The sequence below is a fragment of the Rattus norvegicus genome, chromosome 5 (assembly GCF_021556685.1).
Source record: "Rattus norvegicus strain SHRSP/BbbUtx chromosome 5, alternate assembly SHRSP_T2T, whole genome shotgun sequence".
Lineage (NCBI taxonomy): Eukaryota > Metazoa > Chordata > Mammalia > Rodentia > Muridae > Rattus > Rattus norvegicus.
Genome location: NC_141538.1, coordinates 77,631,091 through 77,646,109, shown reverse-complemented (window position 1 = coordinate 77,646,109; position 15,019 = coordinate 77,631,091). Strand labels below are relative to the sequence as shown.

General features: G+C 44.6%; 1 protein-coding gene across 17 annotated transcripts in view; it reads right to left on the bottom strand.

Annotated features, from left to right (window-relative positions):
- Palm2akap2 (PALM2 and AKAP2 fusion) overlaps nt 1-15,019 on the bottom strand; it is a 461,068-nt gene that overhangs the window by 193,462 nt on the left and 252,587 nt on the right.

The window sequence follows — 15,019 nt, the reverse complement described above, 5'->3', positions numbered from 1 at the left end:
GTGGGATACAAGTGTCCTCCACTATCCTACAACTGGCTATGGTGCAAAGACTATGAAAGCGTTGGTACTCTGTGCTCTGAGAGTACCCTAGTCAATTATTGAAGGTTCTTTTAAAAAGCCAGTGAAAGAACAGGTTGTCTCACCACCTGTGGCATAAGAACTGGGGCCGATGCTCCCAAAAGCCTTTTCTCTCTCTTATCCACTCAGTGTTAAGGCTCGTGGCTCTGTCTCTTTATATTTTCCCTTCTGTTGTCTTTTTTTTCTTCTGTTCTATGCCACATCGTGCCTGTCAATCACCACCATGAGACTCTCCTTTCCTTTTCCCTAGGCTGAGGAAGTGCACCCAAGGGACCAGACTCTCCAACCATCTCATGTCCCGATGCCAATCTAGTGTTCCTAAGCACCAGCTCTCTTCTGTCTATAGCCTCTTGGGATATCCAATAGCTGAGTCTAGTGGGTCTCAACCTGGGGGTGATTTAATGACCCTTTCACAGAGGTCACCTAAGACCATCAGAAGACACAGATATTTACATTATGATTCATAACGGTAGCAGAATTTCAGTTATGAAGTAGAAACAAAATAATTTTGCAATTTTGGGGTTACCATAACACGAGGGACTGTGTTAAAGGGTCTCGGTGTTAGGAAGGTTGAGGACCACTGGGCCTAGATAGTAATCGGACACACTGGGCTCAGCACCTTCAAACCATTTCCTCTCCTTCTCAGTTTCCCCTACTGATGTGAGGTGACATCAGTACCACAGCTTAGTCATTTTTAGTCTTATAAGCCAAAAACCTGAATCGTGTCTGATCCTCCCTCCCATTCTAATCTCTCACATCCAGTCACTGAGAGGATCTGCTTCAGGGATTCCCATTTTCTTCACCTCTTCCACCAGGCCTCAGTCCAGACTCCTCAATTTTTCTACTTAAGTCCTGAGGACTATACATATGGAGGGAGAGAGACAAAAACAGATCGGGACCTGCTTTTACATGGTCAGGAAGAAGAATGGCTTTCTTTCTATATATTTAAAGGTTGTATAAAATGAAGGAAGTCATTTGGGAGATGGAAACAGGAGGATGAGGACTTCAAGGTTGATCTCCACCGTATAGTGAGTTTAGGGCCAGCACGGACTACCTGAGACCCCCATCTCAAAAAGAAAAAAGAAAGAAGATAGGAGACAGAAGGAAGAAGAAATATAAGAGGAGAAGAAGGAAGAGAAGGAAGGAAATTGAGAGAGATAGAAGGGAAGGAGGGAAAGAGAGATAAAGGGGGGGTAGAAAGGGAGGCAGAGAGAGGAGGGGAGAGGGAAGGAGGGAGATAAAGAGACAGTTTGCTAACAGAGTCCATATATGGTTCGGAGTCTAAAATTTTTACCATCAGGCCATTTATTGGAGACGTTTGCTAAGCCTGTAGCCAGGGCTCCTCCTGCCTGAGTTTCCCTTCTCAGAAATCTGCTCCCTGGTAAACCAGGGAGCTTCTATGCTTCCAGACACAGTGGCCACAACAAACCTCTATGTTCAGGATGCCTTCCTCCTGGGCCTGTGGTCCTTCTGCCTGACCTGCTGTTCACCATTCTCCTCCAGTAATCTAGAATCTCAGGCCACATACATGTTCACCAATGCCTGAACCCCTCTGCTTTCTTTTTCCCTGAAATTCTATCTCTCCTCCCTCTTACAGACAAGCAAATCTCTCCAAGCCGTATCTAAGCAAGCAGTCTCTGGTTTTAAGACCTTTGCCTGCACCATCCTTTGCACTTTCTACACATTCAAATGCGGCACAACCATCAATGTCGAGGCCATTGCCCCCCTCTCCCAGGTGCTTTCTCTGAATCTCCCGCCTCTATGTCACCCCTCTCCTCTAAGGACTAACTGAACACTTTTGAAACTTCTCCAACGATGCTTAACAATCTCTACCCCGCAGTGTGTTTGGATGGTCCAGGTGGTTTTGAACTCCAAATCTTCCCAAATGCTGAGACTATAGCAAGCACCATACACTAGTATTTGTAGTCATGATTTATCAGATTCATAGGATTTTTTAAAAAAAATCTTGCCTACCATCTTTGTTGCCATTGTTAGCGCCTACCCCAGAACCTTTTCTATAAGGTACCTGATATACACATTTGTCAAACAGATGTGACTAAATGATTTTCACCAGTCACAAATACTTTGTATAATAGGACAGCAAAGAAAGTTTCTCACAACAATTAATGCTTGTAACAGTTTAAGGAGGCAGCAATAACATTGCTGCAGTTGCTTGCGTGCTAAGATACAATATGTTCCAGGTTGACAACTGAGCTAAAACCACCCAGAAGAAAACTCTAGTTTTTACAATATCCATGTTGAACGTTTTAGTTGCTTGGCATAAAGATAATGAGTTTTCAAGTGACATCATGGGAGACCAACCAATATTCGTCACGGAGGTACATGGATTCACATACAAAGACTGTGACATTAAAAAATATTTATCTCAGTGACATTCTGTATAACATGTGATCAGAAAAGCAAAATGGGTATTTACAACTTTACACGGACCCTAAAGCTTGTTTTTATAAATACTACAGCTTAATTAAGAATTCAGATTTGAATTTAAATATTAAATCTTACTATTAGCATAATGATTAATGGTTATAGGTAGAATATTGAATTATCTCCCAAACTTCCAGTGACATATAAACAAAATGATCTATTAACCTGCCAATGGTACAAAGCATAGAATAAAATATTTCTATGCTGGTGTGACAGAATACAAATAAATAACATGGGGGTGTTCAGAGATGTCTCTCTCTCCCAGAGCAACCGCATAGTGGTCCATTATCACTCCTTCCCCAGCACTCTGCACACAACTTCTTTTCAGCTTTGTCTGCTCCTGGAACTAGAGGGTGGCAGGGAAAAAAGAAAGTAGTTCTTTTCTGGAAAGGTGACATAGGAAAAGGAGGGACAAGTTCACTGGGGAAGAAGGGGAATCTGGGTGTCATCCAGACAGAGAGGTGGTGAATGTAGCTGGGGCAGCAGGGAGAAAAGGAAGCAGATCATGGAATTTGAGAAGTATCACTGTGTAACTTACGCAACAGGGAGGAAACCAAACCTCAAACTCCATTTAAAAACTCCATGTGATGCTCAAGCTGGCCTCAAATTTGCTTTTCAAGCCTCCCCCTCCAGAATACTGGGATTGCATGCATGGACCACCACACTGGCCTCTGAATATCTCTTAATTTTTGTGTGTTATTTAAAATGTTATTAAGTATGACATGACACTAGGACAGAACCACATGTGAACACTATGTCATTAGGGATGTATATGTATGTTTATAAGTACATATTGTATATGATCAGTTCAATGTTTCTAGAATTGAGCACAGAATATTTTAAGTATGTTATAACTTAGATATGTTATGTCATAAAGTACAATATCCATATGCACTTTTTTCTTCTAGGTAAAAAGGCTTTAAAAGGAAGGAAAGATTTCAATTAATCAATTATTAATTAATTTATTTCTTTTAAAAATAAAAGTAAGTAAAAAGTAAGGCTTTAAAAGGAAGCACAAGTGAGGGGTTACGGGAGAGGGGGGAAAGAGGATAACATTTGAAATGTAACTACATAAAATATCCAAGAAAAATAAAGTTTAAAAAGGAAGTACAAAGTTTAATTAATGATTGAGCGTTTTTAATTAATCAATAATTAATTAATTAAAGTTATTTAGTTAATAGTGGTTCAGTGGGGGATGTGGTCCTAATTTCTGTCTGCATTTGCTCTTCTTTGGTAAAGGGTACCTAGGAGAACATCTCTGTACCATTGAGCATCTCTGACTTAATCAAGGGCAATGATTTAGTCCTACCTGAGGGTAACAAGGAAATGTTCGCTAAACTTCCAGAAAGCTACACAGGAGGTTAAGAATGTTTACCTCAGTGTTTTCAATGACTGAGACCCATAGTTTTGCTTTGGTTCCTAAGCAGTAACACACCAAACTGAATGAAGGTGGAGATGAACCGGTTGGATATATCACTTCCGTTTTCTTCTCCCCCTTTTGTGGGCAGCAATGTTAGGGTTGATCCTAAGGCCTTATACATGCTCACGCCCTGTCGCTGGGCTACAGATCCAGCCCGAACAATTTTTTCTGAGACAGGGTCTTGCTATGTAGATCACTTTGCTTCAAACTTGTCCATCCTTCCTCCTCAGCTTCATGGGATTACAGGTGTGTGCCACCACTCTCGGCAACTTTGGGGAACTTTATTTGTTTATTTGGTTGGTTTGTTTGCTAAAGAAGCAGCTGTCCTAGAGCACACAGGATTGAACTGCCTCCTTCTGCACTCCAGACAAATGTTCTACTACCCGGCAACATCTGCACTTCTCTTTCTGTTTTTGAGACACAGCCTCATACAGTCTAGGCTGGCCTCAAACTCACTATGTAGTCCAGAATGACCTTGAACTCCCAAACCTCCTGCCTGTACCTCCTGAATGCTGGGGTGATAGGTGGATCCTACCACACTTGGCCCCTTGACATCTTTTTAATTTTTATTTTGAGACATGGTCTCATTCAGTTGCCCGGGCTAGCCTTGAACTCTCTTTTTGCCTCAGCCTCCCCAGCTTTGGGGTTACAGGCTCATGCCACCAAGCCCAACAGCATTTTGTTTCTAACATATACAAATTTAAAGCATCATGTGCCAAGAAATTTATATTCGACACCCCTCCCTGCTAGCATGCCTTGTCTGTAGCAACAAGAAGGGCTTCCAGTTGGCACGACATTCCTTAAGCCTCCCGACATGAGAGGTCTCAGCAGTCTATGCAGAGGTGAGACTCAAATGGGGTGAAGTGAGGAAAGTGTTTTCTTGGCCATGAGCCCCTCAAGGACTGGCTGAGAGCCCCGTGGACATGAGGGGAAAGATCTGAAGAAAAACCTTTCCATGACTTCCAGGAAAAGGTGGGTGGGAACAGGAGATCCAAGACAGTTTAATGAAAGTTTCACTGAAAGGCTGCTTGGAGTCGGGAAGTACACTTTTAGTGAACAATATATTCAATTGTTGATTTCCAAACTTTGTGCATGGACATCAGCAGGAGTGGAACACATAAAACAGTTTTATGTCTTCCACTAATTCAACAAGACAGCTGGGTAGCGTGTCTGAATACGAGCCAATGTGACTTCATTCTTCAGAGGAATACGAACGAGTGGCTGTTTTGGCTGCTTTGATTTGGAGCCTTCCCTCTTGTCCCCTCTTGTCCCCTATACCCAAATGACAGACACGTTTGTGATGACCTAGGGCTTTGGAGAACCCAGAGAGATGGGTCTGAGCAGCAGAAAATGCTTAGTTCTGTTCAGACACATTCCGGGCTTCCCTTTACCTCTGGCAAACAGAAAGCAGCTGTGACGGTGTAAGCTGCCTATAGCAGAGACAGCAAGGGCACCTGGTGCGGGTAAGAGGAAGACCAAGAGCAGGACCCAGCCTCAGAACCAGCACACATACACGACTGTGACCCGAGGGGATGGAAAATTCCATCATGGTGCAATCCCTTGACTCAGGCTTGAACTCCCAGCTCACGTCTTTTGCCTCACAGAGGTCACAGAAGAGGGGAGAATGGCACAGGGCCATGTGCACATAGCAGAATCACATGCCTCACTGTCATTTGTCGGTTTGATGGGAGGCGTCTGAAGAGGCAGAGAGACAGTGGATCTGAACATGTGTCCTGGTCATAATCATATTTGGGCCTCATCACTCCTCATTTACACAGTGTTGGTGCAGCCAGGGTGGCTCACGAGCCAGTGTCATGCACAAGAGAGCGATCTTAGGCACAGATAGTCACTCGTAAGGGAGGATATTGAGGTCCTGCCTGAAGGCAGGCATTGTAGCCTCTCATGGGCAAGTTAAACACACACTTGGCTTACTGAACAAATGCACCTACATATGGTCTTGAGCATGTGGTTATGAATATACACACGTATTCATACCTTCTCTTGAGGTTGGTCCTGTAAGATTGACCATTACACTATCAACAATAAAAACCAGGGAATTAATTTAGAGCAGATTTCCCCTCTCATCTCAAAGGTCAATCTCTTACTTCAAAAACCAGGGATGAAAAATGATTTTTGACTCAATTGTTTTCCCAAGAGTTCTTAGTATTCTACAACCTAGCAGGATCTCATAAGTTAATAGTTACACATAAGTAGTTACTAGAGAACATATAAAGTAAATAACAGTTTACAATGATTTTTTTTCCCTAGGTTCCCAATGTGAAAAAATGAGCAATGTTTATACGAGGATGAAAATATTGATATTCTTGATTTATTACATATTTCATACCTGTCCTGAATTGTCACTATGTATCTTATAAATTCAATTATTCTGTATCAATTAAAATAACCTAAACATCCATGAATGAATAAATGAATTGATGAATTAATGAAGTTAATAAATGAGTGCTATTGGTGGCTAACCGAGATAATGCTAATTTCTTATCTCTGGCTTCACTCTTTTTTGGTTAAGAAAGCAAGCCAGGCTGAACAGTTAAAAGGAGCACATTGATAGAGAAGACACAGAGCCGCAGTGAGTCAAGTCAGGAAGTCAGGAAACTTATCCTGATCTCTGAGCTATGGCTGCTCTCTGGGCTTTGAAGACAGAGCCTCAGTTCCCTTCCCTAATCATGTTACTTCAAGAATCCTGAGAGTCATAGAAGATGCTGGAGGTTGGCACTCAACGTTCTGACTGTTAAAAAGGAGAGACACTAGATCCCATAGGAGTGTGATACTTGGGATAAATTAACTCTAGACACAGTTGTCAAAGAGCAGGGGCCACCAAGTGCTGTATAGAGCAATCACACTGAAACTATCCAGTGGGATCTCATTTTTGTTTTAGTTTAAGTCCCTAGAAGGACTAGCTAATGTTGGATATAAGGTACATCGAGATTGCAATGATGTTGTATCTATGTGGACAAGCTAGACACATGAGCTCTGGGTGTTGAGACAGTCCCATAGGTATTGAGTTAAGGTTGCCAAGAACCAAGAGATCTCTAATGGTGTACGTAACCTCACTACACCGACTTTGGTGCAACCTGTAACATTTTTATTGGTAGAACAATGAAAACTAATGCCTGCTTTTTCAAAGCTGAGGTGGAAATGAATTGAGGAAGACAATTGAGATTGTGAGGTACTTTCATCCTGACGTATAAAGACCCTAACAACAGAGAGCAGTTTTCCGCTTTCAAATGGTTAAACCCTTGATTCGAATCTGATACAGAAACACAATATGTAAACACAAGTGACTCTTAGATAAATGGGAAAGAACACTAGAGTCTTAGTTATCAGATCATGACTACATTCCCTTCCCTCCTTCCTGCTGTGACTCTGGGAAACCCCCAACAAGCAGGGTCATTGACTTGTCAAGAAGAAATGTTAATGGTCACGTCAGATTGACAAAGGCATAAGAATACATAGCTTCTCATTTTTCTCTTTTGAGAGTAATAAATATATATGTTGAGTGGGGGATGGGGAGATGGCTCAGTGGGTAACTTAGTAGCTTCGAAGGCATGGAGAACTGAGTTTGGATCCCCAGCATTAGCATAAGAAATGGGGTGTGGAAGTGTGCACCTCTAATCTGTGTGCTGGGGAGGCTGAGGAAGAAGGATCTTTGGTAGTTTTTGGTCAGCCCGTCCAGTCAGAACAATTACTACAGGTCTGGGAGAAACCTGTGTCAAAAATTAAGACAGAAAGTGACTGAAGAAGACACATGACTTCAATCTCTGGCCTCTGTACACCTCAGCACACACACATGCGCCCACTGAAACAAAGGCCTTCAGAAGGCTCGTCTATGTGAAATGCATGGAACCAACGGACAGGAACACACTACATGTTTAGTTGAGCATGCAGACACATTGCCTGCCATGGAATTGACCGAGATGCTGAGTTGGGTCACCCAGACCAGCGCTGAGGCCTCACTTTGGATAGGGAGGCCGAATGGCAAAGGTGACAGACGCCACGGCTGCGGTGTCATGTTTGAGAGAGAATCTTGGTCTACCCCAGAGTATCCTGGAGGGCTCTGAGCATTGTACTTTTAAAAGGCTGGAGACAGAGTGAGGTGTGTCCCAGGGAAGAGAGGAGAGGGTGTTGGGAGTTTTGTCAAAACAACCAAGAGACTGTGCGGTGTCAGTTATGACATCAGTGGCTCCAGGGACAGAGTAAGGACCACGAGGCAGAAGATGAGGTAGGAAAATGAGAGTCCTGTCAGGGGAAGTGTTCTAATAGAACCAGTAGAAGAGGGAATGGACCACTTGGGCGGAGGTTACACTCTGCTCAGCAGGGGACATGACTGGGACTTGAGAGCGCTGGGAGCTCTATCTCGGTAGGGGCTGGAATAGGGCCTCAGAATTCCAAACAAATTTTATTTAGACAGAATCCCAAACCGTCCGAATTCTAAACCATCGTACTGTGGGTAATAATACTCAACAGAGACCTTCAAATGATTTGAGGTGGTAGGAATTTCTGAGAGGACAGTTCTAAAGCAAGACAGGCTGCACCTGGAAGAATTCTAGTGACACACGCTGCAGGGAAATACGCCACACACACTGCAGTCACCGTAAACCTGACAACGAATGTGAACACCCCATTCCAGAGACAGCCTGGCCAAACAGCTGACCACGTGACACTCGACAGCCGACAGCTGAGCTTAGATGCAAACGTGTTCTTAGCTAATAAGTGTGCATGCAAATTTATTTTCTAAAAGGCTCTGATCACAACACACTTCTAAAGACACACTTTCTATCTGGGTCATCACGTATTCATGCTCTCCTCGAACTGGAAGAGTGCTAGGTTGTAAGAGGTGGTATATTCTTACCTGAGGCTTCAATTGCACAGTGGCATTACCATTGAATTTTCACTCTACATTGCTGGGCTATCAATGCTGTCCCAATCCATTCCCCCTCCTCCCTCCCTCCTCTCTTCTCTCCCTCCCTCCCTCTCTCCCTCTCTCTCCCTCTCTTCTTCTTCCTCTCCTTCTTACCCTATCTCTCAATTTCTATTTGAGACAGGGTCTCTCTACATAGTTCTGACTGTCCAGGAACTCACTATGTAAACCAGGCTGCCCTCAAACCCACCAGGATCCTTCTGCCTCTAGAATGCTGGGATTAAAGGTATTGGCACTATACTCAGCCTCCATTTGTAGTTTTTGACATGAATTCATACATCTATAGGCTGACTGGGCCCTACCGGGATCATACTTCATGACCTTTGAGGAAAAGAACTGAAAGGCTTCTGGACACAAATTACCAGGATCCACCAGCACCAAGTTTGTCAGTAACATGCGGGAAGACATGTGACTTTTCAATACGTTACCCCAGTTGACCTTAGACATATACCCTGGGGCACTCAGAAGAGTCCCCAGCATGGCTGTTAGTGAGTCTTGCATAGAATAAATGCAAGCTTCAGGCTCCAGCTCACCCCTCCACTAGATCTCCAGAGGTGCGGAACCCATTCTGGGGGTGGCCAGATGTCACTTACAACCCCACCCGGCTTTAGAACCCTTGTAAAAGCAAGATGTAAGGAAGTGTTGACAGTTGTCTATCAGACACTGAGATTTAGTTAGTACATATGCCACCTGTGTCAACGGTTGGCTTTTTATGTCTCCCTATATTCAAATAAGGAGGGATGTTTTACATCAAAAAAATATGCAGGCTGACCTATATAAGGATTACTCTGCCTTAAAAGCCCACGATTGGGGTTGGGGATTTAGCTCAGTGGAAGAACGCTTGCCTAGCAAGCACAAGGCCCTGGGTTCAGTCCCCAGCTCTGAAAAAAAAGAAAAAAAAAAAGCCCACGATTGTTTTGTTTTAACTGTGCCATTATGAGACTTGTTTACACATGGATTTATCTACCATGCATAAATCAAAACCCAATGTTCAGATTTGAATCTACTGCACTAATTACAACTCAGACCAAGTCATTCTTTCACGCATCCCCGATGCAGCCCACGGAGAAGAGCAAATGGGTCAGTGGGGAGAGTCATTGCTTGTGTTGTGTTTCTCTGAGGACACTTCTCTGAGCATGTCTCCTCGAATTCTACACTCACAAATACAGAGTCTGTACAATGTACCGCTGCCCGAATCATTAGCAAGAGACGCACATTCTTTAAATTTTTGCTTTCAACCCCAAATATCCCCCAATAACTAAGAACTCCAGAAAAGTGAGACTTGGGGGTACGTATTCATACTGTGGGAAGAGCTCGATACCCAATAGATCCTTGTAGTGATTCATAATCTTCCCACCCAGCCCTTTCAGGAGGTTTGACATCAGTGAGGAAAATAAAAAACCCCAGAGACACAATGCAGGTTCACCTTAAGAGCAGAGATAGATACCATGACCACACATACTGAAAAAAAGATGTCTCCTTCCCACCAAAGCTGGAAGGACAACACACTATGATTTCCTTACAACTTCCCCGTGGTAGCCCTCAGTTTCCTGTGGGGCTGATCCTGCCCTGTGTGGCCACTGTCTGAAACTGGGCTAAGGACGAGCCTCCCCGTGTGAGGACACGGGGACACCCATCTCACAAACAAAGCTCAGAGAAGCACAAACCCCTGGACAGCCCTGTTGTCAAAGCAAAAATGGTCCGTGAACTTACCAGCCGCTCTGCCGGCCCCTTCCCCCCCGGGTGATGGATCCGTTGTGGGTGAACGGATTGGCAGTTCAGGGAGCTGAGAGGAAACCTAACTTTACTGCATCTGGTAGCAGAAAACAGGGAATACAGCGGACACAGTGTTGGGAGGCCCAATGGGTTCACTGCCCAGCCAGCAGCTTTTCCTGCCCTACATAAATGGCCCGCAGGCGGCCAAGGACAAGAGGATCAGCGTCCACGATGCCGGATGTCTGCCTGCTGACTGGAAACAGCAGAGCAGCTGAGGCAGGAGGGATTCTGGCCAGAGGGCTCAAGCCTCAGGACTGTGTATGGGAATAGTTACCAGAAAGATGAAGAGTGTAGGCCATTAGCCCTGATGGTGTACAGAAGCCAAGGAGGGCCATTTAGAGTCATTATGAACTAGGTACGAGCGACCGACCATGGGACACCACACTGAAATGCACACGGAACAGAGTGCACCCCTTCTCTTCTTACCACACTAAGGTACTCTTTGTTCTCCCTGCAATGCTGTCCCTGAATCCAGGGCCTTGTGTACGCTGGACAAGTCTGATACACTGACGCTCTCCGGGAGAGAAAAGTGACAGTGGTTACTACTGAGTCCCCTGCCCCTCTGGGCTGCTCTCTATCTGAAACCACCAAAAGGAGTCTCCATCTTCTTTTTTTTTTTTTTTTCCGGAGCTGGGGACCAAACCCAGGGCCTTGCATTTGCTAGGCAAGCACTCTACCTCTGACCTAAATCCCCAACCCCGAGTCTCCATCTTCTAAAGACCAACTATGCCCCTACTGCCAAAAATAACTATTTTTTAAAAATTGAAATCATGTTTGAACACTATATTTTAATCCAAAACACTCCTTATGACAAAGATTTTGTTTTTTACTTGTTTTATGGAAGTGAGTTTTTTTTTTTTTGTTTTTTTGTTTTTTTTTTATCAGTTGCTGTGCTACTGTGCAGTAACAGAGTCTCACTCCTTTGCAGCCCCTACATGATAAACAGAAAGAGCTAGTTTTCAAAGCGGGTCTCCGGCTAGCATGCTACTCTAGTTTTCTTCTGGCACAAAATATTGGAATAGATGATTTGTGAAAATGATAAACGCTATGTCACATGTATAGCTATCGACATTCTTGGTTTAGATCATTTCTTTAATTCACTGCCTGACGATCCCCAAACAATTAACTGTCAATGCCGGCAAGGGTTTACTCTGACTTTTCCCCTAACTTTTCCAAATGTTAGCCCTAGCATTTGTTTTCTCTCTACCCCCTTTTGCCCTTCCTGGCCATCATCATCACTTCTCTGAAGCACAAAAACTGACCATCTACTACTGTGTGCCCCTAGGCTCAGCCCTGTGCGATCGGCTCTGCGCACAGCATCCGGTGCACCCTACGCTTCATCCTACGCATTCTACGTGTCCTACGTACCCTTCGCAACCTACGCATCCTTCGCATCCTACGCATCCTTCGCATCCTACGCATCCTACTCATTCTGCGCACTCTACGCATCCTACTCATTCTGTGCAACCTACGCATCCTACTCCTTCTGCGCATCCTACGCATATCATCCTACGCATTCTACTCAACCTTCGCATCCTGCACATCCTTCCCAACCTACTTGTCCTGTGTACCCTTCACACCCTGTGCATCCTAAGCACTTCCCCTCCTCCAGATCATGCCCAGGATAAAGCTGTGTCTTCTAGGTTAAGAATATCTGCATTTGCATTACAGCACTATACTTCTGAATTTTAAAGCCATCTCTCCAGCTCCCTCCCTATTTACGGTTATCCCTATTATGTTGCTTTAGTTCCGGGAGATCCTTTTCTCACCCCCTACACACTTTTTAGCCTTCACACTGGGAAGACCTGTAAACAGACACTGGACTAGGATTAGTTTCACTCTATGGTAACCAGGCTGTGTGCCGACTCACACAGGAGTCAGAGCAGTGCAGGATGTGCTCATGTTGGGCCGTCATGTTCTTAGGGCAAAGATGGAATTTTTCTAAGACAATGGATTTTTCCATATCAACTACATGGGATAAAAACAAACAAACAAACAAACAAACAAAAAAAACAGGTCATCATATAGATAAGGACTCTCATGCCTGTAACCCCAGCTTTTGGAAGACCAAGCCAGCCAGAGCACTGCCATAAGACCAAGCCAGCCTGGGTGATATGCTGAGTTCCAGGCTAGCCCAGACTACTGAGGAATACCCTGTCTTACAACAAGAAGAGCAATAAAGAAACCCCAGGCAGATACGGTAGTGCATGCCTATAATCTCAGTATTCAGGAGGCAGAGGCAGGAGGATTGCCACAAGTTTGAGGCCAGCCTACTGTATGTAGAATTCCAGCCCAGCCCAGCCAGGGCTACAGTGTAAGACTGTCTCAAACAACCCCTCAAACCAGACAAACGGAGGAACAAGACACAAGGACAAGGTAGGAAGACCTTAGACTGTAAAGGCCATGTTACCTTTCTCTCTCCAGCTTTAGACACCCTGGAGCATGGAACCCAGGCAGGAAAGACAGATTTGAATATCCTTTCACCGAAGGGTGGAAATCTGCCTAGGAGAAGGTTGTGAAGCAGCATGGAGAGGCGTCCCTAAAGATGGGTCTGGATTTGAAATGGGTTGAGTAGCCATATAAATGTTGGCTATTTCTCTCTAACCTCAAACTTCTATTACTCACGAACTCTGCTGGCAGCTATCTCTCTGCTTCCACTGTGGGGGAGGTACAGAAGGATGTGTATCCCAAACAAACACTAGACGGGGCAAGCAACAGCAGCGTGGGATAAGCCCATCTTCAGGGGCTGGGAACGTTTTGATTACAGTGATTCCTGAAAAGACGGAGGAGCAGCCTTCTGGACTACAGTGAATGATGAGAGGAAAGATGCCTAGAGCAGACTTGGAGACCTTTTGAGTTTCACTGAAGACTTCCAGACATCTCTGGAATGGAACCTTTTTGAATTCTAAAGAGAGACAGAGGTTCAAGCCATTAAGACCAAGTAAGACCTCAATGACTGGTCACATGTGTGTCTAGTATATTCTGTGTTCAATATAGGGTTGCTGGGGCGAGCATTTCAGCAGCTGGAAGCAAGAGCCACTTACAGACATGAGACTGTGCCTCTGAAAGAGCCAGTAAGATCAGAGCTTACCCTACTCCAGGGGACGCCTCCTGGTCAGATGCAAATGAATGATGAAATGTCTAATGTGCACTAGATACAAGCCCACTGACCACAACTCTTAGAAGGCTGGGCCTGCATGACTTCTGCTAAGAGACAATGGTATGGCTCATGAGAGGGGGACCAGAGTAGCCTCCTCAATGCACCATTATGTACAAACCTTAGGTCAGGTGTGGTGATGCACACCTTTAAGCCTAGAATTCCAGAGGCAGAAGCATGAAGATCTACGTGAATCTGAGGCCAGTCTGGTCTACATAGCAAGTTCCAGGATGGTCAGGACTGCATAGAGAAATTCTCCCTTAAAAGAAAAAAAGTAAGTGTGGGCTGGAGAGATGGCTCAGTGGTTAAGAGCACTGATTGCTCTTCCAGACGTCCTGAGTTCAAATCCCAGCAACCAGAACCACATGGTGGTTCACAACCATCTGTAATGAGATCTGATGCCCTCTTCTGGTGTGTGTGAAGACAGCTGCAGTGTACTCACATAAATAAAACAAATAATCTTAAAGGGGGGGGGGTTGCTAAACCGTATTTGTCACACATCCAGGGAGACTGTGAAAGCTCAGCACACAGTGGCCTCGGTCACTAAGCTGTCCTCTTCCTGTCAAAGCCAGGGGGCCTCTCAGCATTCTCTGTGCTGTCAGAAAGGATAGAGAACATCACCCATGGGACAGACATTCAGTGTCTCCTTGCACAGTTATGAAGAACACACAAGGGCAGCGTCCCTTGAGATTTCGCAATCATAGCATGGAGGTTTGGGTGCAGGCTCAGAACACCACAGACTGGGATAGAACAGCAATCTAAGATCAGTATCTGATAGCAAGACTGGGATAAGCCCGGGACACACACGTTCTTTTGCTTGTTCTGGCCAAGGCTTTATATTAGAACACCGGTAGCAGAAGGTCCATGCTGTGCTGGCTACTTAAGTGTCAACTTGATGTAATCTAGAATCAGCTGGGAAGACGAGGCTTTTCTAGGTCGGGTTGGCCTGCAGGCATATCTGGAGAGAATTGCCTTAATTCTCTCATTTCAGGTTTATTTTATTTTAGGTGTATGAGTATTTTGCCTGAATGAATTATGTATACCACATATATGTCTGATGCTCTCAGAATTCAGAAGACAATATTGGATCTCCTGGCACTGGAGGACACACTGTGGGTGTTAGGAACTGAACCCAGGTCCTTCGCAAGAGCAACAAGCACAAACACTCTTTTCCCCCCTTTCCTTTCCTTACCATTTCTTT